General features: G+C 47.3%; 1 protein-coding gene across 1 annotated transcript in view; it reads left to right on the forward strand.

The window, feature by feature from the left end:
• The window catches only part of LOC135032044 (vomeronasal type-2 receptor 26-like), a 122,276-nt gene that overhangs the window by 85,841 nt on the left and 21,045 nt on the right, over window positions 1-15,390 (forward strand). Inside the window, exon 2 of the mRNA XM_063954059.1 lies at window positions 105-228. The gene's annotated coding sequence lies outside the window, so the exon portion shown is untranslated. The remainder of the gene's footprint in view (window positions 1-104; window positions 229-15,390) is intronic.

The following is a 15,390-nucleotide window of genomic DNA, read 5'->3' on the forward strand; positions in this document are numbered from 1 at the left end:
TGTTTTCCAAAGCCCAATACCAAGCAGATAACAATGTACATGTTTAAATATACAAATCAATAAGCAGACATTATGGGAACAGCTTTAATATATTTATTTCCCAGGTACCGCGGGGTGTGTGCTCTGCAGTGTGTATTCCGGGTTCCAGACGGGCACTGAAGAAAGGCTCTCACGCCTGCTGCTCTGACTGTATCCCGTGCTCAGAGGGGGAGATCTCCAATGTGTCTGGTAATCATCTTATATTTCATCATTTTATCTGTGCTCATGTGCGGAGGGAAGTGTAGATGACATCATTGACTTAATAGGTCATTAAAAACATGTAAACTTCAAATAAAGCAAAGGTTACACTTTGGCTTAAAATGAAAGGGAGGAATTCAATTGAGAGGGAGTGCTTTGGAAAACATTGCAGCACTGTTTGTTTTTGTGCACAGCCATGGGATTTCCCTATTCAATTAAAGGAGAGAAAATGAGATGCAGTGATTTCTAGAGAAATCCCCATATCTTATTTATTTATTTGTTTTGCACCCCCAGAGAAAGTCTGATTATTATATTTAGGAAAAATTAGCTGGACTAGCTCTGACATCCTTTCTACACTCCCCTAACGACTAATTAAGCAATTGGAAGTTTCCAATTAACTTAATAAGTCATTTCTGACTTACCATCCGAAGTGGTGTCTTCTTCATCCATCATTGGGAACCGGTCTCCTGTAGCAGAGGTGAGTGTATGTATGTGTGTGACTGTGTAATCACGTGTGCGTGTGTGTGTGACCCCTGTATGTGTGTGACCCCTGTATGTGTGTGACTGTGTAATCACGTGTGAGTGTGTGTGTGTGACCCCTGTATGTGTGTGTGTGTGTGTGTGTGTGTGTGTGTGTGTGTGTGTGTGACCCCTGTATGTGTGTGACTGTGTAATCACATGTGAGTGTGTGTGTGACCCCTGTATGTGTGTGACTGTGTGTGTGACCCCTGTATGTGTGTGACTGTGTAATCACGTGTGTGTGTGACCCCTGTATGTGTATGACTGTGTAATCACGTGGGCGTGTGTGACCCCTGTATGTGTGTGACCACTTCCAGAGGCCGCAGCAGGTAGAACTAAATCTCCCAGCACATATATATATATATATATATATATATATATAGTGATGTGGTTGGCTGCAGCTGACATGCAGGCTTCTTTTTCTGTGTGCTGGAAGAAGTAAGTACCTAGATATCTAAATAACTATATATATATGGGTCGGGTATGTGTGACCAGCACTTAGGATCCCACCAGTCACCATACCGACACCGTGACAGGGCAATGAAGCCCCTTGTAGGCTAGCTGCGCTCACCACGCTGCTCTCACCATGCTGCGGGCTTATTGGCGAGCGCTATGGGCAGCGGCGTAGCAAGAACTTTGTGGGCCCCATAGCAACATTTTGAAGTGCCCGGTCCCGATACTTCTAGAGAGACGCTTCTCTGCAGCAGCTGTTACTGTTATGCCCTGTAATAGTGCCCTAGTTCATGTTCTGACCCATAGCAGAGCCTTATTTAGTGTTATGCCCCATAGTAGTGCCCCAGGTCTTTCATGAATCGCAGTAGTGCTTAAGTTCCCCCTATGTCACATTTCAGAGGTGCCAGTACACATTATGCCGCACAGTACCCCAATTCACATTATGCCGCACAGTACCCCAATTCACATTATGCCGCACAGTACCCCCAATTCACATTATGCCGCACAGTACCCCAATTCACATTATGCAGCACAGTACCCCAATTCACATTATGCCGCACTGTACCCCCAATTCACATTATGCCGCACATTACCTCCAATTCACATTATGCCGCACAGTACCCCAATTCACATTATGCAGCACAGTACCCCAATTCACATTATGCAGCACAGTACCCCAATTCACATTATGCCGCACTGTACCCCCAATTCACATTATGCCGCACATTACCTCCAATTCACATTATGCCGCACAGTACCCCAATTCACATTATTCCGCACAGTACCTCCAATTCACATTATGCCGCACAGTACCCCCAATTCACATTATGCCGCACAGTACCCCAATTCACATAATGCCACATAGTACCCCAATTCACATAATGCCACATAGTACCCCCAACTCACATTATGCCACACAGTACCTCCAATTCACATTATGCCGCACAGTACCTCCAATTCACATTATGCCGCACAGTACCCCCAATTCACATTATGCCGCACAGTACCCCAATTCACATAATGCCACATAGTACCCCCAACTCACATTATGCCGCACAGTACCTCCAATTCACATTATGCCGCACAGTACCCCAATTCACATTATGCCGCACATTACCCCAATTCACATTATGCCGCACAGTACCCCCAATTCACATTATGCCGCACAGTACCCCCCAACTCACATTATGCCGCACAGTACCTCCAATTCACATTATGCCGCACAGTACCTCCAATTCACATTATGCCGCACGGTACCCCCAATTCACATTATGCCGCACGGTACCTCCAATTCACATTATGCCGCACGGTACCACCAATTCACATTATGCCGCACGGTACCCCCAATTCACATTATGCCGCACAGTACCCCCAATTCACATTATGCTGCACAGTACCCCCATTTCACATTATGCCGCACAGTACCTCCAATTCACATTATGCCGCACATTACCCCCAATTCTCATTATGCCGCACGGTACCTCCAATTCACATTATGCCGCACGGTACCAATAAATTCACATTATGCCGCACGGTACCCCCAATTCACATTATGCCGCACGGTACCTCCAATTCACATTATGCCGCACAGTACCTCCAATTCACATTATGCCGCACAGTACCTCCAATTCACATTATGCCGCACAGTACCCCCAATTCACATTATGCCGCACAGTACCCCCAATTCACATTATGCCGCACAGTACCCCCAACTCACATTATGCCGCACAGTACCCCCAATTCACATTATGCCGCACAGTACCCCCAATTCACATTATGCCGCACAGTACCCCCAATTCACATTATGCCGCACAGTACCCCCAACTCACATTATGCCGCACAGTACCCCCAATTCACATTATGCCGCACAGTACCCCCAATTCACATTATGCCGCACAGTACCCCAATTCACATTATGCCACACAGTACCCCCAATTCACATTATGCCGCACAGTACCTCCAATTCACATTATGCCGCACAGTACCCCCAATTCACATTATGCCGCACATTACCCCAATTCACATAATGCCACATAGTACCCCTAACTCACATTATGCCACACAGTACCTCCAATTCACATTATGCCGCACAGTACCTCCAATTCAAATTATGCCGCACAGTACCTCCAATTCACATTATGCCGCACAGTACCTCCAATTCAAATTATGCCGCTCAGTACCCCCAACTCACATTATGCCACACAGTACCCCCAATTCACATTATGCCGCCCAGTACCCCCAATTCACATTATGCCGCACAGTACCCCCAATTCACATTATGCCGCACAGTACCCCCAATTCACATTATGCCGCACAGTACCCCCAATTCACATTATGCCGCACATTACCCCAATTCACATTATGCCGCACAGTAACCCCAATTAACATTATGCAGCACAGTACCTCCAATTCACATTATGCCGCACGGTACCCCCAATTCACATTATGCCGCACGGTACCCCCAATTCACATTATGCCGCACAGTACCCCCAATTCACATTATGCCACACAGTACCCCAACTCACATTATGCCACAAAGTACCCCCAATTCACATTATGCCGCACAGTACCCCCAATTCACATTATGCCGCACAGTACCGCCAATTCACATTATGCCGCACAGTACCCCCAATTCACATTATGATATATAGTGCTCCCAGTTCATATTGTGCCTCATTACAGAACTCTGTTTCATATTATATAACATTATAATGCCCTCCAGTTAATTTTATACCACACTGCAATGAGCAGGTCTAGGGGCATACCTAGATATATTGTAGACCCCTAGGAAAAAGTTTGTAAGAACCCCTACGTACTACCCAATGGCAGAAAATGTATATAAATCATGTAACTGTGGCAGGGAAGGTGGCCCCTCTCAGCTCTGGCCCCATAGCAGCTGCACTCCCTGCACCTATGGTAGCTACACCCTGTATATAACACATGTAACTGTGTCAGGGAAGGTGGCCCCTCTCCACTCTGGGCCCAATAGCAGCTGCACTCCCTGCACCTATGGTAGCTACACCCTGTATATAACACATGTAACTGTGTCAGGGAAGGTGGCCCTCTCAGCTCTGGGCCCCATAGCAGCTGCACTCCCTGCACCTATGGTAGCTACACCCTGTATATAACACATGTAACTGTGACAGGGAATGTGGCCCCTCTCAGCTCTGGCTCCATAGTAGCTGCACTCCCTGCACCTATGTTAGCTACACCCTGTATATAACACATGTAACTGTGACAGGGAAGGTGGCCCCTCTCAGCTCTGGCCCCATAGCAGCTGCACTCCCTGCACCTATGGTAGCTACACCCTGTATATAACACATGTAACTGTGACAGGGAAGGTGGCCCCTCTCAGCTCTGGCCCCATAGCAGCTGTACTCCCTGCACCACCTATGGTAGCTACACCCTGTATATAACACATGTAACTATGACAGGGAAGGTGGCCCTCTCAGCTCTGGGCCCCATAGCAGCTGCACTCCCTGCACCTATGGTAGCTACACCCTGTATATAACACATGTAACTGTGACAGGGAATGAGGCCCCTCTCAGCTTTGGCTCCATAGTAGCTGCACTCCCTGCACCTATGGTAGCTACACCCCTGTATATAACACATGTAACTGTGATAGGGAAGGTGGCCCCTCTCAGCTCTGGGCTCCATAGCAGCTGCACTCCCTGCACCTATGGTAGCTACACCCTGTATATAATACATGTAACTGTGACAGGGAAGGTGGCTCCTCTCAGCTCTGGTCCCATAGCAGCTGTACTCCCTGCACCTATGGTAACTACACCCTGTATATAACACATGTAACTATGACAGGGAAGGTGGCCCCTCTCAGCTCTGGCTCCATAGTAGCTGTACTCCCTGCACCTATGGTAACTACACCCTGTATATAACACATGTAACTGTGACAGGGAAGGTTGCCCCTCTCAGCTCTGGCCCCATAGCAGCTGCACTCCCTGCACCTATAGTAGCTACACCCTGTATATAACACATGTAACTGTGACAGGGAAGGTGGCCCCTCTCAGCTCTGGCCCCATAGCAGCTGCACTCCCTGCACCTATGGTAGCTACACCCTGTATATATAACACATGTAACTGTGACAGGGATGGTGGCCCCTCTCAGCTCTGGCCCCATAGCAGCTGCACTCCCTGCACCTATAGTAGCTACACCCTGTATATAACACATGAAACTGTGACAGGGAAGGTGGCTCCTCTCAGCTCTGGCCCCATAGCAGCTGCACTGCCTGCACCTATGGTAGCTACACCCTGTATATAACACATGTAACTGTGACAGGGAAGGTGGTCCCTCTCAGCTCTGGCCCCATAGCAGCTGCACTCCCTGCACCTATGGTAGCTACATCCTGTATATAACACATGTAACTGTGACAGGGAAGGTGGGCCCTCTCAGCTCTGGCTCCATAGCAGCTGCACTGCCTGCACCTATGGTAGCTACACCCTGTATATATAACACATGTAACTGTGACAGGGATGGTGGCCCCTCTCAGCTCTGGCCCCATAGCAGCTGCACTCCCTGCACCTATAGTAGCTACACCCTGTATATAACACATGTAACTGTGACAGGGAAGGTGGCTCCTCTCCGCTCTGGCCCCATAGCAGCTGCACTGCCTGCACCTATGGTAGCTACACCCTGTATATAACACATGTAACTGTGACAGGGAAGGTGGCCCCTCTCAGCTCTGGCCCCATAGCAGCTGCACTCCCTGCACCTATGGTAGCTACACCCTGTATATAACACATGTAACTGTGACAGGGAAGGTGGGCCCTCTCAGCTCTGGCCCCATAGCAGCTGCACTCACTGCACCTATGGTAGCTACACCCTGTATATAACACATGTAACTGTGACAGGGAAGGTGGCCCCTCTCAGCTCTGGGCCCCATAGCAGCTGCACTCCCTGCACCTATGGTAGCTACACCCTGTATATAACACATGTAACTGTGACTGGGAAGGTGGCCCCTCTCAGCTCTGGCCCCATAGCAGCTGCACTCCCTGCACCTATGGTAGCTACACCCTGTATATAACACATGTAACTGTGACAGGGAAGGTGGCCCCTCTCAGCTCTGGGCCCCATAGCAGCTGCACTCCCTGCACCTATGGTAGCTACACCCTGTATATAATACATGTAACTGTGACAGGGAAGGTGGCCCCTCTCAGTTCTGGCCCCATAGCAGCTGTACTCCCAGCACCTATGGTAGCTACACCCTGTATATAACACATGTAACTGTGACAGGGAAGGTGGCTCCTCTCAGCTCTGTGCCCCATAGCAGCTGCACTCCCTGCACCTATAGTAGCTACACCCTGTATATAACACATGTAACTGTGACAGGGAAGGTGGCCCCTCTCAGTTCTGGCCCCATAGCAGCTGTACTCCCTGCACCTATGGTAGCTACACCCTGTATATAACACATGTAACTATGACAGGGAAGGTGGCCCCTCTCAGCTCTGGCTCCATAGTAGCTGTACTCCCTGCACCTATGGTAACTACACCCTGTATATAACACATGTAACTGTGACATGGAAGGTGGCCCCTCTCAGCTCTGGCCCCATAGCAGCTGCACTCCCTGCACCTATAGTAGTTACACCCTGTATATAACACATGTAACTGTGACAGGGAAGGTGGCCCCTCTCAGCTCTGGTCCCATAGCAGCTGTACTCCCTGCACCTATGGTAGCTACACCCTGTATATAACACATGTAACTGTGACAGGGAAGGTGGCCCTCTCAGCTCTGGTCCCATAGCAGCTGCACTCCCTGCACCTATGGTAGCTACACCCTGTATATAACACATGTAACTGTGACAGGGAAGGTGGCCCTCTCAGCTCTGGGCCACATAGCAGCTGCACTCCCTGCACCTATGGTAGCTACACCCTGTATATAACACATGTAACTGTGACAGGGAAGGTGGCCCTCTCAGCTCTGGTCCCATAGCAGCTGCACTCCCTGCACCTATGGTGGCTACACCCTGTATATAACACATGTAACTGTGACAGGGAAGGTGGCCCCTCTCAGCTCTGGCTCCATAGTAACTGCACTCCCTGCACCTATGGTAGCTACACCCTGTATATAACACATGTAACTGTGACAGGGAAGGTGGCCCCTCTCAGCTCTGGCCCCATAGCAGCTGCACTCCCTGCACCTATGGTAGCTACACCCTGTATATAACACATGTAACTGTGACAGGGAAGGTGGCCCCTCTCAGCTCTGGCCCCATAGCAGCTGCACTCCCTGCACCACCTATGGTAGCTACACCCTGTATATAACACATGTAACTATGACAGTGAAGGTGGCCCTCTCAGCTCTGGGCCCCATAGCAGCTGCACTCCCTGCACCTATGGTAGCTACACCCTGTATATAACACATGTAACTGTGACAGGGAATGTGGCCCCTCTCAGCTTTGGCTCCATAGTAGCTGCACTCCCTGCACCTATGGTAGCTACACCCCTGTATATAACACATGTAACTGTGACAGGGAAGGTGGCCCCTCTCAGCTCTGGTCCCATAGCAGCTGTACTCCCTGCACCTATGGTAACTACACCCCTGTATATAACACATGTAACTGTGACAGGGAAGGTGACCCCTCTCAGCTCTGGCCCCATAGCAGCTGCACTCCCTGCACCTATGGTAGCTACACCCTGTATATAACACATGTAACTGTGACAGGGAAGGTGGCCCCTCTCAGCTCTGGCTCCATAGTAGCTGTACTCCCTGCACCTATGGTAACTACACCCTGTATATAACACATGTAACTGTGACAGGGAAGGTGGCCCCTCTCAGCTCTGGCCCCATAGCAGCTGCACTCCCTGCACCTATAGTAGCTACACCCTGTATATAACACATGTAACTGTGACAGGGAAGGTGGCCCCTCTCTGCTCTGGCCCCATAGCAGCTGCACTCCCTGCACCTATGGTAGCTACACCCTGTATATATAACACATGTAACTGTGACAGGGAAGGTGGCCCCTCTCAGCTCTGGCCCCATAGCAGCTGCACTCCCTGCACCACCTATGGTAGCTACACCCTGTATATAACACATGTAACTATGACAGTGAAGGTGGCCCTCTCAGCTCTGGGCCCCATAGCAGCTGCACTCCCTGCACCTATGGTAGCTACACCCTGTATATAACACATGTAACTGTGACAGGGAAGGTGGCCCCTCTCAGCTCTGGCCCCATAGCAGCTGCACTCCCTGCACCTATAGTAGCTACACCCTGTATATAACACATGTAACTGTGACAGGGAAGGTGGCCCCATAGCAGCTGCACTCCCTGCACCTATAGTAGCTACACCCTGTATATAACACATGTAACTGTGACAGGGAAGGTGGCCCCTCTCAGCTCTGGTCCCATAGCAGCTGCACTCCCTGCACCTATGGTAGCTACACCCTGTATATAACACATGTAACTGTGACAGGGAAGGTGGCCCCTCTCAGCTCTGGGCCCCATAGCACCTGCACTCCCTGCACCTATGGTAGCTACACCCCTGTATATAATACATGTAACTATGACAGGGAAGGTGGCCCCTCTCAGCTCTGGCTCCATAGCAGCTGTACTCCCTGCACCTATGGTAACTACACCCTGTATATAACACATATAACGGTGACAGGGAAGGTGGCCCCTCTCAGCTCTGGGCCCCATAGCAGCTGCACTCCCTGCACCTATGGTAGCTACACCTTGTATATAACACATGTAACTGTGACAGGGAAGGTGGCTCCTCTCAGCTCTGGCCCCATAGCAGCTGCACTCCCTGCACCTATGGTAACTACACCCTGTATATAACACATGTAACTGTGACAGGGAAGGTGGTCCCTCTCAGCTCTGGCCCCATAGCAGCTGCACTCCCTGCACATATGCTAGCTACACCCCTGTATATAACACATGTAACATGTGACAGGGAAGGTGGCCCCTCTCAGCTCTGGGCCCCATAGCAGCTGCACTGCCTGCACCTACTGTAGCTACGCCGGTCACATACATAACTACATCCCATATATATATATATATATATATATATATATATTTATAAAACAATCTTATGTGCGGCAATCACAGGAATTGTTTCAGTTATAAAGATACTGTAAGATGCTAATTTGTATTTTTACAAGTACACACCACCCAGTGAAATGAGCGTCTGAGATGGCGCCAGCATCTGACGCCGCGCCACACCAGAAGCATACCGGAGCTCCTGTTGCCATCGTGTCTTAGTGACATCACTGCAACATCCATGCAGCGCGTCAGTGTAATCCCGTCACCATGGAGACAGCAGGATAGTAACAAATGCATACATTAAAACAAACAAGGTATACAAGAGAGAGATACACAGAAAGATAATAGTTATACTGTATATACCAATCGGCTCCTATATAAAAAGTCAGGATAAACATCATATATTCAAACACACTCAACACTTAGTGTCCCTTGTTGTCAGCGGTAGTCATTATAGCATATTGTATACCTATTAGGATATACATGTCACATAAGGTACTATATAAAATATACTGTAATAAATATGTATACTGCCACTGGGGAGAGAAAACTATTGCTCCTACAAACAATAAAATAAAAGGAGGTGTTTTGGTACATGAATGTCTATTATAGGATTCTGATTACTAAACTTCATCGGTTTAAAAGGGATATTAATTAATACGCAAGCTCCAAAAATTCAAGCCCCATAGGGATTTGCCTATAAAGATATCACAGTGTTCATTTATCCCTGATAACAAACTACACAGCAGTCTGGTCTGCAAACACAGCCCATAGGAAACACAAACTCTTTATTGGAAACATCTAAGGACATTTGCAACATTTTGCAATATTAAGAGGCAGACTATTAAAGTGATGCAATTGTAGCAGATAGAGAACACATGCAATATCGCAGAAACAGGTAGCATAAAGGGTCACAATAATTAGGATCACAGCCGGAGATCGTAAAGTTTTTAATCACACATTCTGTCTTTTCTATCACCCTATATTTTAATTATTTCACCCATGATTTAAAAATCTATTAATACATACCAATAAAAGTTAAATTTTATCAAACACAGTTTAGCAACATACAAGATACTAGTAGGGATTGTACAGAGCATGCAATATCAAAAACATAACGTGCCAGAAATATGGTTTTTGAAAATATGTAAAACCTAGTTTCATATTGCACATAATTAGCAATAAACCAGTACAAGTAAACCAACAGATAAAGGTGGTCATTCCGAGTTGTTCGCTCGTTATGTTTCTTTCGCAACGGAGCGATTAATCGCTAATGCGCATGCGCAATGTCCGCAGTGCGACTGCGCCAAGTAAATTTGCTAAGCAGTTAGGTATTTTACTCACGGCATTACGAGGTTTTTTCTTCGTTCTGGTGATCGTAATGTGATTGACAGGAAGTGGGTGTTTCTGGGTGGAAACAGGCCATTTTATGGGTGTGTGCGAAAAAACGCTGCCGTTCCTGGAAAAAACGCGGGAGTGACTGGAGAAACGGAGGAGTGTCTGGGTGAACGCTGGGTGTGTTTGTGACGTCAAACCAGGAACGAAACTGACTGAACTGATCGCAGATGCCGAGTAAGTGTGGAGCTACTCAGAAACTGCTAAGAAGTGTCTATTCGCAATTTTGAGAATCTTTCGTTCGCAATTTTGATAAGCTAAGATTCACTCCCAGTAGGCGGCGGCTTAGCGTGTGCAAAGCTGCTAAAAGCAGCTTGCGAGCGAACAACTCGGAATGAGGGCTAAAGATCATATTACACACACACACATATATATATATATATATATATATATATATAAGTTGTAACACTGTAGGGGTGCAAGGCGCCTCTTCCTGGGGAATATGGCAGCACGCAGCAGCTGAGGAACAACACAAGTCCAGTTTCTGGTACAACTGGCCCTGGCCAGTTTTATTGAAACAGAAAATAAAACAAACACCAAAAGAAAATACCTTGCCTGTCCGGCACTAACTAAACACAAGATGTTCCTAACTATCACTAAACAAAAAACACAGAGTTCTCCAGTAAATACTGTATAGCTCACTTGTATCAGAAAGCGTGTTTCTCTCACACAGCCCCTGCAGTCTTCCCAGGCAGTTTCCCATACTAATCAGGCTAGCAGCCCTATAACACTCTTACACAGCTGAAACCCTGATTAGCCCTCTGTGAGGCCAAAGACCCGAACTGGGCCCAATGTCTAGAACTCGCCTTATCTCTCTCTCAGAGCCTTTACCCAGCTTTTACAGCAAACTGAAAAGGTTCTGACAAAACAAAAGCATTTTTCCTAGAAGTTTCCATTTTCTGAAACATGTAAGACAAGAACCTGGGACAAACATACCTGCCCTCAAACACTATCCCAGTGTTCTTGTCACATATCCCCCTCCCCTGTTTCGACCTAGGGGCCGGAACACTTGTAGCCCCCAAACAGAAGATGCGAGACAATGCATCTGCGTTGGCCAATTGTGTTCCCGGTCTATGTTCGACAGTAAACTTAAAGTCCTGCAATGCTAGAAACCATCTAGTTACACGAGCATTCTTGCCTCTATTTACATACATCCATTTTAAAGGGGCATGGTCTGTCACTAGTCTGAATTGTCTACCCAAGAGGTAATATCTCAAGGTATCTAGTGCCCACTTAATGGCCAAAGCCTCCTTTTCCACAATGGCATACCTTTTTTCATGCTCATTGAGTTTCCTACTCAAATAAATGATAGGGTGTTCGTCCCCATCTCTGGTTTGGGACAGCACAGCGCCTATCCCTACCTCTGAGGCATCTGTCTGTACCACAAATTCTTTTGAAAAATCTGGTGTTATCAATACCGGTTGTGAACACAAAGCCACTTTTAACACTTGGAACGCTTTTTCTGCATCAGGGTTCCATTTCACCATATTTGACTGCTTCCCTTTGGTAAGGTCTGACAACGGCACAGCCGTGGTCGCAAAATTGGGAATAAACCGTCTATAGTACCCAGTTATTCCCAAAAAAGCCCTTACCTGTTTTTTATTCACTGGACGAGGCCAGTTTTGAATAGCATCAATTTTATTCAATTGGGGCCTAATCAGACCTCTGCCTATGGTGAAGCCCAAGTATTTGACCTCCTCCATTGCGAGGCAGCACTTCTTTGGGTTAGCAGTTAACCCTGCCTCTCTGATTGAGTCCAGTACTGCTTGTACTTTAACCAAATGGGACCCCCAGTCTGTACTGTGAATTACTACATCATCCAAATAGGCAGCTGCATATTTTCTATGGGGCCTCAAAATTTTATCCATCGCCCGTTGAAAGGTTGCTGGAGCCCCATGCAACCCAAAGGGTAACATCTTATACTGGTACAGCCCCTCCGGAACCGAAAAGGCTGTTTTTTCTTTTGCGCCATCAGATCAAGGTATTTGCCAGTAACCTTTGGTCAGGTCCAACGTGGTGAGAAACCTGGCTGTTCCCAGCCTTTCTATAAGCTCATCCACACGGGGCATGGGGTATGCGTCAAACTTGGACACCTCATTTAACTTACAAAAGTCATTACAGAAGCGTATGTTACCATCGGGCTTCGGGATGAGAACTATGGGACTGGACCACTCACTGTTAGATTCCTCTATGACTCCAAGTTCTAACATGGCTTTAACTTCTTTAGAAACAGCTTCTCGCTGAGCTTCCGGAATCCTATATGGCTTTAAATGGACCCTGACCCCTGGTTCTGTGACAATGTCATGTTTTATTAAGGTCGTTCGGCCAGGCAGCTCTGAAAATATTTCCCTATTTTGGATGAGAAATTCTTTAACCTGATTTTTCTGATCAGCTGATAATGTCTCTGAAACCTTCACTGCGGGAAGCAACCGAGGTGAAGACACCGAAGGGCAAGGCTCCACTGACAGAAACAACCTATCTTTCCAGGGTTTGATTAAGTTAACATGATAAATTTGTTCGGGTTTTCTCTTTCCCGGCTGGTATACTTTGTAATTAACCTCATTCACTTTTTCCCTAATCTCAAATGGACCCTGCCATTTAGCTAGGAACATGCTTTCCACAGTGGGTACCAAAACAAGAACTCTATCTCCAGGAGCAAATTCCCGTATCTTGGCACTCCGGTTATATACCCTCTGTTGAGCACTTTGGGCCTGTTCCATGTGCTCTCTGACAATAGGTACCACGGCTGCAATCCTATCCTGCATTTGTGTTACATGTTCAATAACACTTCTATAAGGAATGGGCTGTCCTTCCCACGTCTCTTTGGCAACGTCCAACAGCCCTCTGGGGTGTCTACCATAAAACAAATCAAATGGAGAAAACCCCGTAGAGGACTGAGGAACTTCTCTGACGGCCATTAACAAGTAGGGCAACAAACAATCCCAGTTTTTCCCATCTTTATCAACCACCTTTTTTAACATACTTTTTAATGTTTTATTAAACCTTTCCACCAACCCATCAGTTTGGGGATGGTAAATGGACGCCCTGAGGTGAGTGACCTTAAATAATTTGCACAATTCTTTCATGACCCTTGACATAAATGGAGTACCTTGGTCAGTCAAAATTTCTTTTGGTATTCCCACTCTACTAAAAACCTGCACCAGCTCCCTAGCTATCGCCTTGGTTGTGATAGTGCGTAAAGGGACAGCCTCAGGATATCGAGTGGCATAGTCCATTATTACCAGGATATACTGATGGCCCGAGCGGATTTTAACAAGGGCCCCACGAGATCCATGGCTATTCTGTCAAACGGGACCTCTATAATAGGCATGGGAACTAGTGGGCTCCTGAAATGGGGTCTAGGGGCATGATGCTGGCATTCAGGACAGGAAGAACAATATTCAGACACTTCTTTATAAACCCCTGGCCAAAAGAACCTTTGTAAAACTCTTTCAGTGTTTTTTTCTGCCCCTAAATGTCCTGCTGTAACGTGACTATGAGCTAAATCTAGTACCGTTCTCCGATAAGGCTGGGGTACTACCAGCTGTTCCACCACATCCTCACCCTTTTTGACAATGTGGTACAAGAGCTCATTACAGATGGCCATGTGGGGATACGTAACCCTGTCACCTGGTATCACAGGCTCCCCAATAACAATCTTAACATTCTCTCTAGCCTTTATCAAGGTAGGATCCTTTAACTGTTCAGATGCAAACAGATCCTTTTTTACCTCCAGGTCAGGCACGCTTTCATTTCTAACCACTATGTTACTGTTCCCAGCAAGACTGTCCTCACTGGACTCCCCATCTGTAACTTCCCCAGCCAAACTGGCAAAAGACAAAGGGTCAGAAAGTTCCGAAGACACACGTACATCCATACAATCACCGGTATTACCAACTGGCTCTTCACTTCTCACATCTGTTGATAAACGTGATTCCCACAGTTTCCAAAAATGAGGAAAATCCCTCCCTATTATGGCCTTATGCACCAAGGTGGGGACCAGTCCTACTTTAACCATTGCTGACCCACAACAAGTTTCTATATTCACTTCAGCAGTGACATAATATTGGGTATCCCCATGTATGCAAGTTACCCCCATAGGTATTTGCTGGACCTTTAAGGGGTTTACTAACCCAGCTTTCACAAGGGTAACTAAACTTCCTGAATCTAGCAAGGCCTCTAGCCGGTTACCCTCTAAGAACACATCACACATTTGTTTTTCCAGCTCAGGTGAAGGTACCACAGTACAGGCTAACCTAGCAAAGAAAGACATTCTGCGACATTCAAAGGCAGCATCACATTGCATGGGTTCTTGCATGACTGGGCAATTGGCAATAACATGACCTGGCATACCACATCTAAAACATTTAACCACACGATTATCAACCCGTTTGGGCATCATAGACCATTCTAGCCCCATTGGCCTGTCTCCAGGGCCAGTGTTTACAGTCTCTCCAGCCTTGCGTTCTCTTAACTGCCCAGCAACGTTTTCCCACGGAACAGTCTTACCAGTCTTTACTGAAGGGCGCTGTCGAGGATCTATGGGTTGCTGGGTGGTCATCAGTAGTTCCTCTGCTGCCAAATACCACTCTACCATGTCCACTAATTGGTTAGCAGTACCCGGGTTTCCATAGCTCACCCACTTGCGCAGGACCATGGGCAAAGATCTCAAGTAGCGGTCCATGACGACTCTTTCAACCATCTGGGGACAAGTTAATGTCTCTGGCTGTAGCCATTTTTTTGTTAGCTGAATAAGGTCGTGCATCTGGGAGCGCGGAGGCTTCTCCATGGC

The sequence above is a fragment of the Pseudophryne corroboree genome, chromosome 1, assembly GCF_028390025.1.
Source record: "Pseudophryne corroboree isolate aPseCor3 chromosome 1, aPseCor3.hap2, whole genome shotgun sequence".
Classification (NCBI taxonomy): domain Eukaryota; kingdom Metazoa; phylum Chordata; class Amphibia; order Anura; family Myobatrachidae; genus Pseudophryne; species Pseudophryne corroboree.